This window comes from Vulpes lagopus, chromosome 7 (genome assembly GCF_018345385.1).
Source record: "Vulpes lagopus strain Blue_001 chromosome 7, ASM1834538v1, whole genome shotgun sequence".
Taxonomy (NCBI): Eukaryota; Metazoa; Chordata; class Mammalia; order Carnivora; family Canidae; genus Vulpes; species Vulpes lagopus.
The window spans coordinates 31,046,618-31,057,453 of NC_054830.1; positions in this window are offsets into that span (position 1 = coordinate 31,046,618).

Below are 10,836 nucleotides of genomic sequence, written 5' to 3' on the forward strand. Positions count from 1 at the left end.
GGTGATGGCGTGGAGGGGAGGTGCAGGAAGGCAGGAAAAAAGACACTTTAAGAAGATGACACATGCCACGTAGACACCTTGGCTGGAGTGACACTTTTTGATTCAAGTGAGGGGTTAGGTTGACTTTGAAGAGGTCTCGATGCACGATGATGAAGGGTCTTGTGTGATGATGTAAGGAGTCTGGTGTATCGTGGAGGACCTGTAGCTGGAGGGGGAGGTGATGGTATGAGTTCACAGAGAAAGTTACAGTGGGCATATTGGAGTATGACTGGGAGGTGAAAAATCAGAGGAGAGGACTGGAGGATCCTGTGAGGTTGTGAGGGGTGGAAGGAAGGCACTGGGGCAGCAGAGGAGATGGGGGACGGCTGGGGTGACACAGCCCTTTATTCTGTGGGTCTCGGCGTCTAGCGTCCCAGGATGGATGGAGAGCTACCTGGTCAGGATTAGCTGGTGTTAGAGAAGTAGAAACTACTAGTTACTAGTAGTAACTCACTACTTACTTGTCATGAGTCCTAGTAGAGGCATTTCAGAGGCTGACTTTACATAGTGGGTTTTTAACGATTTAGATTATTGACACCATGTGTCAGTAAAGGCTTTGCTTTAAGCAAGTTTCTGTTAATATTTAGGTTTATTAGATGAATAAAAAGTTATTGAAGAAAAAAGAAGGTAGGTATACGTATTAAAAGGAATATTCTAACTGACGTATAAGCCTGCCAGCTGGAGATAATGACCTTTTTTTTTTTTTGTATAAACTAACCTTGCAAGCATTAAGTTTACACACACATACTTGCACACACATTTGTGCATATACTTATATTGTATTTTTATATACGTGTGTTCTTATTTAAGCATATAAGTGTGTGTATTTACACAAGTGTACTCATATTGTATATAATTCATTTACCAGCAGATAGTTGTCTCTGTGCCAATAATTTATACATATACATATATAAAAATGGTTTTTGACTTACATGAATGTAAGTCACAATAATTTGGATACTCTCCTTGCTTTCTGTTTCTAGGGATTATATGCAATGAACATTTTTGGACGTATTTCTGAGCCCTTGTCTGGCTATCCAGGTAATTTTTCTAAGTAGACAAAAAATGTTTCCTCAGACTTCTTTCTTTGTTATTTTCAATACTTCCTCTTCATTGCTACACATCTGTTGAGCATAATTTTCTCTTTGACCAATTTTCTTGCACAGTCTCACTTGAAAAATGACTTTACAAGTCTCCCATGAAGGATTCCAAATAATGTATGTGGATACTCTGCCCTCAAGGAGGGAGAGCATGACTCCCACTCCTTAAATGTGGACTGTACATAGTGGGTTCCCTCTGGAGAGCGCCGTATGAAGAAGTTAGGGGGGTGGCCTTATAGTGGAGAAACTGGACAACTGTCTCAGCCAAGTGACCAAGATCCCACAAATGGTCATAAATCATGTTACTAGTTCCCACCCTTGATAAGAGGTGATGAAAACACACTTTACCTCCATGGTCTTCCTCTCAATAACCTCTACTCCAGCCTTTTTTTTTTTTTTTTTTAAGATGTTATTTACTCATGAGAGACACAGAGAGAGAGAGAGGCAGAGACATAGGCAGAGGGAGAAGCAGGCTGCCTGCGGGGGGCCTGATGTGGGACTCGGTCCCAGGACCCCAGGATCATGCCCTGAGCCAAAGACAGATGTTCAACCACTGAGCCACCCAGGCACCCTAATGTGGCACTTGGATGGGATCCCACCTCACCAAGAAAAGGAATATGCTTAATTACTGATTCTTTTTCCTCTTATTTTTAAATTTAATTTATTTATTTATGAGAGACACAGAGAGGAAGAGAGAGAGAGAGAGGCAGAGACATAGGCAGAGGGAGAAGCAGGCTCCATGCAGGGATCCCAAAACAGAGCTCGATCTCAGGACCCCAGGATCATGACCCAAGCCAAAGGCAGACACTCAACCACTAAGCCAGCCAGGCAGCCTCCTGGCTGGCTTACCATGAGAAAAACATCAAAAGAATTCCAATAGTGGACCATCTTACAGAATATCTGACCAGTTCTCTTCTAACTGTAAGGGTCACAGGAAACCAAGTCTGAGAAACCATCACGGCCAAGAGGAACCTAAGCAGATAGGACAACTCAATGGCATCTGGTGTCCTGGGGCACTAGGGAAAACTAGGCAAAAATAGAGACAGTAGGTTGAAAAAAAGAGAGAGAGAGAGACATTAGTAAAAACAGACAATTGGAAATATGGACTTCAGCTAATTATAATGTACCAATATTGATTCATTAACTGTAACAAATGTACCATTTTAATTAAGACATTAGTAACTGGGAAACTTGGCACCTGATATATCAGAACTCTCTGTACTATCCAATTTATCTGTCAGAAAAAAGCTTTCTAAAAATAAAGTCTATTAAAAATGAGTTGGAAGAGCACTCTATACATGGTTAGAGAAAGTGTTATTGCAGAGCCATCTGAAGACCCAAAAGTAGAAGTGTGGACGGAACTGTGGTAAGGGCTGTGGTAATGCCCAGTTGAGCCCTCCCTGGGTGATGTCGTGGGGAAGGAATGGTCCCCAGTGAGCAGAGTACAGTGCCTGGCTCAGAGGGAGAGCTCAGGGTAGAGGGCCCAACATTCCTCATTCTCTCTTATTTCAGTCATTAGCCTTTCCTGAGTCCAGCTTTTATGAAGATGGAAGGTATGTGTCTAACTTCCAAGATACTAATAAGCTGAAGAAAGACTCCCCACCATAACTGCCATCATCATCCACCACCACTGACTCTGGATTTCTCTCTTTTTTTTTATTGGAGTTCAATTTGCCAACGTATAGCATAACACCCAGTGCTCATCCCGCCAAGTGCCCCCCTCAGTGCCCATCACCCAGTCACCCTGACTCTGGATTTCAAAATAAGCAGATCTATAAATCATCTTCATTTTATAACCTTTTCTGAGATTCCAACCTTGCTTGAATATAGGTGTCGACTGTAGAAACTTTCTTTCATTCTCTTTTTTCTTTTCTTTTCTTTTCCTTCTTTTTTCTTTCTTTTCTTTTCTTTTCTTCTTTCTTTCTTTCTTTCTTTCTTTCTTTCTTTCTTTCTTTCTTTCTTTCTTTCTTTCTTTCTTTCTTTCTTTCTTTCTTTCTTTCTTTCTTTCTTCTTTCTTTCTCCAACAATGAAAAGAATTTTCAAAACAAACAGTGCCCCCAGGACCATCACTAATAATGACAAGTCACCACCCTGCACCAAGTTCCTCTGCATCGATGTCATTTGCATTTCTACAGGTTGAAGTCTTTAAAGGAGGATTGCCACCGGAATGGCAAATTCTGCAAAAGAGAGCCTTGGATCCAGATTCTCCTTATGGTGTCATGAAAGCAGAGAATATGACAGGAGAAGGACAACATTTACTCATGCTCTCCAGTTGGAGCAAATAATAGCAAAAAGCCATTACCTTTACAAATGGGTATATTACGTAAAACACACTTAAAAGTTTTTTTCTTTGTAGGTAACTCAATTTTTTAAACGATCAGCCATTTTAGACTACTTTTACTAAAACTATCTAATATTACTGATCACTTACTATGTGGCAGGCTCTGTTTTAAGCACAAATATTTATTAACTCATTAAGCATCACACAGTTCTAGGAAGTGGTTACTAGTTTTGTTTCTATTTTACAGATGAAACTGAGAGGCAGAAATGACTTATACAAAGCTACACAAGAGAGAAAAATCACACCATGACAGTTTGATTCCAGAACCCATCCTCTTCACCTCTATGCCATATAATGTGCATATGTACATATGCACATGTACATACAAGTATATATGTGCACATTTGTGTGAATACACAGAAACATATCTTTACCATAAAACATTCTAAAATTATTAAACTGTTGACTTTTTTAAAATAAACTGTTAAATTTTTCAAGTTCTGTTTCAACTAAACCTCAGAAGAAAATCATTGACTTTTTAAAGGTTTGAACAACACGGAACAGCAGCATAAACAACGGTTTGGTACTTAAAGACAAATTCTTAAGTAAAAAGCAATTTTCATATCAGTTTTAGCAGATAGAAGCCTTCAAAGATTATTATTTGAATGTTATTTCGAAGAAAGAACCTCTCCCTTAGGACAATTATTACCAGAGATACAATATTTAAGTACAATTGGAAAACTTGAAATCCCCTGGGAGTTGGAGGGAAGTGGATTCCTCTAATGAATGCTATTTCTGATTCTCCTAAGAAAAATAATAAAGGCCAGATTGATTTTCTTTTGCAGGGATTGAGTAGGCATTCCTAAGCCTCACCGACAGGTAGCAGACCTCTGACTTGGTATTTCAAGTCTGTAGGTCAGAGACACGTCATTTTCATGAGTGCGTGCATAAGTAACCCAAGAAATGGATGCTGCTGGCATTTTGAAGCCTCTTTTTAAAGATTACTTTTAAATGATATATAATTTCAAATAACTTTAAGGCACAGCAGAATCATTTTATTTCTGCACCACACTCCTCTAAGTGAGGAAAGGGCCCATTTACAGTGGCCAAAAGAACCTCAGAGAAGCATTTTTCCTTGGAAGCAAGCAACATAGCAGGGAGGAGTGCCATGGTCCCAGAGGAAGGCCGGTTGAAAGAGCAGATAGGAGGAAGATTAGGAAGAGTCTAGATAAACACAGCCCGTGAGGTTGTTGGAGCATCATGGGCTGAACAGGTCCCTGCAGCGGCTGGAGTCCTCCTCGGAGGTGCCTATCACAGAACTGCAGGTTTTCCCCTCGGTGGGTAGGAGGATGGCTTTTGTTCATGTTACCATGGCGATACCCAGACCGATTCAAAGGGAGTTTTCTGAAGCGTTGTGTGTTCTGTGTCTGCGTATTTCTCTATGTGTGTATTTCAGGGGTGATATACACACACGTGTATGCATGGACACACAAGCCAAATCCAATCATGGATTCTCTTGCTGGGTAGGAATGTCATTCTAGTATTGACTTTTTTTTTTTTTAATCTTGCTTCTCATGAGGTCATGAGTTGAAAGGAGGAAGATTTTCTGTTACACAGAGATTTTCATCGTAACTATAGACCTCCCTGAGGCAAAGATCTCCCTCATATGGTGAAATACAGGGTGGAGAGAGGTGCCAGGTCAAAAGTGAATAAGAGGACTGTCTTAAGGACTGTTTTCTTTTTCTTTCTTTCCTTTTTTTTTTTTTTTTTTTTGGATAAAGTCCATTGGAAATTAAGTCAGGGCCAGCCTTCATTGTCTGGACAAGTGTTCCCGAAAGGAGAGGTTATAAAGAGATAAATAAAATTCATCCACTCCTAATTTCTCTTTGTTAATCAATTACCTGGTTGCTTAAACTAAAATCCTCAGTTATTCCTGCCTCTGCCCTCACTCCTGTCCCCAGCATTGCCTGCCACCCAGATGCTCGAATAAACCTCAGTGATTCTTGCCTTCTTTCCTTACTTGCCCCAACATTTATCTGGTCTCTAAATCTGGGGCAGTTTCTTCTCATGGCCCCTTAAATCAGACTTCTCTATGTTCTCAAAGTCACAGCATTAATGCAAGTCCTCATTAACTTTACCAGGACCATTGCAGTAGCCTCTCAAGGAACTTCCCTACTCCTGCTGTTCCCTAAGCCATCACTCACATGGCCACCAGATAGATCGTTCTGAAAGAGATATACAGTCTTGTTACTTTACTCAACAACATCCTTTGGCAGGACATTCAAGGCCCTTCACAATCACATTCCCTGGCATTTTTCCAACTAAAATTGAGAGGCCAGCTGAGGTCAACATGTCCCCTTGAGACCTATCCAAAATGCAATATGAGCCCCTCTCTTGGTTCCTGAGAAAGGTTTACAATTCTTCCTAAGGTTTTTCCTAATTTCTAGAGTTTATATTCTCTTGTTCCAGACTCACTCAGGTTGATTTACAACATTAACATACTGTAGTGAAAGCTTATTTTATGGAAAGCACCACAGTGAATGTTTTACACACATTATTTCACAATAACCCAATGGGGTTGTTACTGCCATTCATCGTATTTTGCGGACAAGGAAACTGAGGCTTAGGAAGAAATCTGTCCAAAGTTACCGAGACACTAAGTGGAAAGGAAGTGGGCAGTCAGGTGTATCTGACTCTACCATTACTCTGTGCTACCACCCTTTGTCTTTCTTCATATTTTGATCATTCATTTATTCATTCGTCTATGAATAAGTGCCTCTGTGCATCAGGTACCCTGTTATGAATGGGGGCAGATGTTGGAAAGAGTAAGAAATGAACCTTCTTGTAAAAAGAAACAGAAGTATTTGGTAGGGTATTAAAGTATCTCAAGAGCAAAGGGACCCCAGCTCTGAGCCGGCACAGCCCAGCTCCAGAGCCTCACACTCCTCCCTGCTCTTCACTTGGCAGCTGCGATCTCTCATAATGCCCCCTCTTCTCTCCACTTTCATCCAGCTTGCTCTTCCCATACACCAGTCACTGTCTTTCACCCTAGAAAGGCCATTTTGCTCTGTAAATATGCGAGAACATTCTCACCTCTCTGGCTGTAACCAGCCTGACGTGTCCCTGCCTAGAATATTTTATACCTCCCTTGGTTCTATTTTTCAGTACTCATCCCAAACCTAGCTCCTCAAAGCCTTTCTAGATGACCTGCCATGTCAATTATCTCTCCTGTTCAAGTATTTACATAATACATTGTTTTAATCATTTTGGCTGCCTTTTATTTTCTATTTGACCCTCAATCCATTGTTTTGTTCTCAGGCCTTCTTGTCCTCTTTGGGATCTTTTGCAAAATTTCACCCCTTTTCAGTAGAAAGATAGCTCAGCACCTAACTCAACAATTGAAGCCGTTCAGCTAAACAAGGTAAAATTTGAGTCTTGATCTCATCTATTAGCTGTATGTCTTGGAACATGTATGTAACTTTACCAAGTCTCAGTTTCTTTATTTATAAAACGATGATAGTAAAGGAGTCTACCTCACACAATTGTCACATAGACTTTTGTATGTAACACTTTTTAAAAATATGTTTTATAAATACATATTTTTAAATATTTGTTTATTTTAGAGAGAGAACATGCACAAGGAGGAGGGGCAGAGGGAGAGAGAGAGAATTCCAAGCAGACTCTGTGCTAAGCGTATGTCTGATGTGAGGTTTGATCTCACAACCCTGAGATCACAACCTGAGGCTAAACCAAGGGTCGGAGGTTCAATCAACTGCATTACTCAGCACCCCATATGTAACACTTTAGAGCAAGCTAAGAAACACACACTGGACACACAAAGGATAAAATCATGCTATTAGATGATAATCACTATGTGTATGTTGTAGAGGAAGTCATGAAAAAAATAAGGTCTAGGTAACATCACACTCTGAAGAGAGAGGTCTCTGAGCATAGAAACAAAAGAAAACGTGTGACTATGTGCAAAATTCCATAGTTAGGATTTATAATCATCTGAAAGTCTGAGATGAGCTATGCTCCTAATATGGAGGTCAGCTGGGTTACCTTGTTTGAACCACACATGCTTTTCACAGATTCTGAGATGTTCACTGTTATCTCCAAGATTTCTCTAAATTCCTTGGGGGGCTTAGGTGTCAATGAATTACCATGGTCCTGAACTTCCAGTTCAGAATTAATCTTCTACTATCTCCATTCCCACTCCTTCTCAGTCTTTTCTTAATTCCCTTTAAATGAACCTCTCACACAACCAGAGCATTTACTAAAAGCCTAGAAGACGTATGTAGGGATTTCTATTGCTGAAATTCAAACCACTAAAAATCTACCACTAGAAAAATCCTGTTTCTAAAAGAGCCACAGCTATTTCTATGGCTTGAATTAGTTGTAGCATCCCTCCTAGTCTCCTGGTCTTTCACTTCTTCCCACCACCGCTTCTATTGTTACATGGAATTCTTCCTAATAACTAAATGCTGTTGTTACTCCTGACAAATCTATGCCCTTAAAGCTTTATCTTTTCTCCTGGAAACTCATCAAGGTATTTTTTCAGAGACAGTTATCTTCCTAAGGAGAACCCTGGTCCCTGCTACTATTCCATTTGTTAAAATTCACCACATCTAAATGGTTGAAGTCACTCATCCTAATCAGACACTGGCATCTCTGCCAACAACCATCATCTGGGGCGCAACCAGGTCACTTTTGATGTATCTGTAAAATGAGATGATTGAGATGATATCCAGCATCTACAAAACCATAAGTGTCACCTAGATGGCTGAATGACATAAAAATGATGAAGTCTGTCCAAAAGCAGCTAGGGAACCTACATCCACCTCAAATATAGGGATATAAAGGTACACAAATCTTCACAGTAAATAAACACACAAGCTCAAGATTTAAATTTGTCATCACCATCCTTATGAGGAATGTGTTCTTACTCAGCCCTCAAGAGGAAAGGTGAAGAACTAACTGCTATGTTATCAACTAAGTTATCTCAGCAGTAAGATCAACAAATATTTACGATATCATACAGCTTCTTTGGGAGAGGAAATGGCTGAGCTCAGTGCTTCTACTTGAGTGTCTCCTGAAGATGCTAGACTGCAGTCATCTGAAGGGTTGATTGAGGTGGGCAAGCTGGCTTCCAAGATGGTTTCCCCATGTGGCTACTGGCCGTAGGTCTCAGTTTCCTGCAGAGGCTCTTGATAGAGGCCCCTTATCAAGCCCCTTTTCCACGGGACCACTTTGAGTGTCCTCCCAACATGGCTGCTGGACCCCAACATGACGGTTGCCTCCCAACATAGTGGTGGGGAGACAACTCTGACTTTCATGATTTAGTTCAGAAGTCTCATGCTGTAACTTCCGCCGTATTTTATTTGTTAGAATCAAGTTACTAAATCCAACCTACACTCAAGGGGATGGGAATTAAGCTCCACTTTTTAAAGGGAATGTCAGAGAGTGTGGGCATATTTAAAACCATTGTGAGGAACACCTTTAATCTCATAGAACCACATAGAGATAACTTCAGGTGAAAACTGAATCAAAGAATATAAAATGTAGGGAGGACTCATTCTCTTCTCTCTCTCACAAGTCCTTGAGGAATCCTGTCCCCATTCTATAGGGAAAATCTGACAGAGATGGATAGGAGACAGGATGGAGGAGAAGAATGTGAATATTGGGCATGCTGATTTTTAATATTCTATGCCATCCAGAATTATGTCAAAAGCAGAGTGAGATTAATTGGGGAATTAAATCTCTTTTCTTGTTCCACTCGTTTCCCTTCCAAACCTTTCTCCTTAGCCATGGAGGCTATCAAATGACACACAGCGTTTTTTCCTCCATTATTCTTCCTGCTAAGGACCCATTAAGTAGCATCGATGCTTCCACGGATCAAACAATCAATCATTTCTTTCTCTGAAAGGGGGCCAGAGTGATCACACGTTTTGCTCAGCTTGATAAAGGCTACGGCTGGGGAGCTAGCACACACATGATAAAAATACTTTCCAATTGATACACAGCTATTATTAGAGCTGGTATTTACTTAAATGGTTTGTGTCACCATATTGCATTTACTGTATTGTGTCAAAGAAGGAATGTTTAGCTCCAAAAACAGATTTCTTTTTTTGATGCTGGTATGGTGCTTTGATTTACATCTGTACTTTATAGTCACTGTTTCCTCCTCATAGAAAAAAATATCTCCCCCCTTTTTTTGTTTAAAGTATTCATTTAAAGCAAAGAATTCCAGTTTTAAACTAAGACATAAAATCAGAACTCTTTATATGTTTTATTTTTTCTTTATATGTTTTAAAAAAAGATCTAGCCTAATAGATTAATTCATATATTTGCCAGACCTTACTGTATTTAATGAGACGAGGTCTCAAATTAGATGCAGCTGGCCAAAGGACTTTTTTTCTAAGCCACAACTGCTAGATAAGATTCAGTCCTAATTTCAAGGATGAACAAAGGACTCACAGAATTAGGAAGGTAATGCTGACCTTTCTTACATGAATTCCATCAAGTTTGCCCTCTCACCTCCACCTACTGCATTTGATACCATTTTGAAATGAAGTAGATGGTAACTTGCTAAGTCAAAGGATCATCATGTTGTCTAGGATGTGAAATCTCATTTACGCTAATAGGAATGGAAGCCATAAACATAGCTCTAGCTGTGGAGTGAAGGAAAGAAAAGAAAGAATGGAAGAGCATGGAAGGACTTTTGGTATCTGTCCAGACCCCTTTAATTTTTTGAGACCCAAGTCTAGAGGGAAAATGAAGATAACCAGGGCATTCCAATGAAGGAAGACCACTTGAAGTTGAGGATGTCCTTCAAAGTGTCCTTCACCATATCTGGTGTGAAGTAGAGGTTCATTATGTACTTTGTGAGCAAAACGACTTTGGTCAGTTTGGGAGGAATTAAGAGCATATTTGCATCAGATCCCAAAAGATGAATACATTATTCCCCAAGTATAAATTAGATATTTTGGAGAAACTTCAACTATTCCAGGAATTAGGAGGATATGTCATTATTATGGGAATAATAACAACACATTTTGGAGTTTAATAAATCTCTTCCCTGCCACACACATTCCTCATCAAACTTCAATACTATAAAAATGTTTATTATTTAAGGATAAAAATCCTGCACAGGCTCCTGAGAGAGAATATAGCCAATACTTTACTTTATATATATATATATATATATATATATATATATATATATATATATAAACAAAATCCAAGCATAATGCCTTTACCTAGAAACAGACATCATAAACATTTTGGCCTATTTTCCCCCAATAATTTTTTAAGCACCCTTGTTACATAGGATAATATTACCAGTAAGCCTTTGCATCCTGCTTTTTAGATGAAAAAATTACATTTTATTCTGACTGAAAAGCAGATGCAGAACAC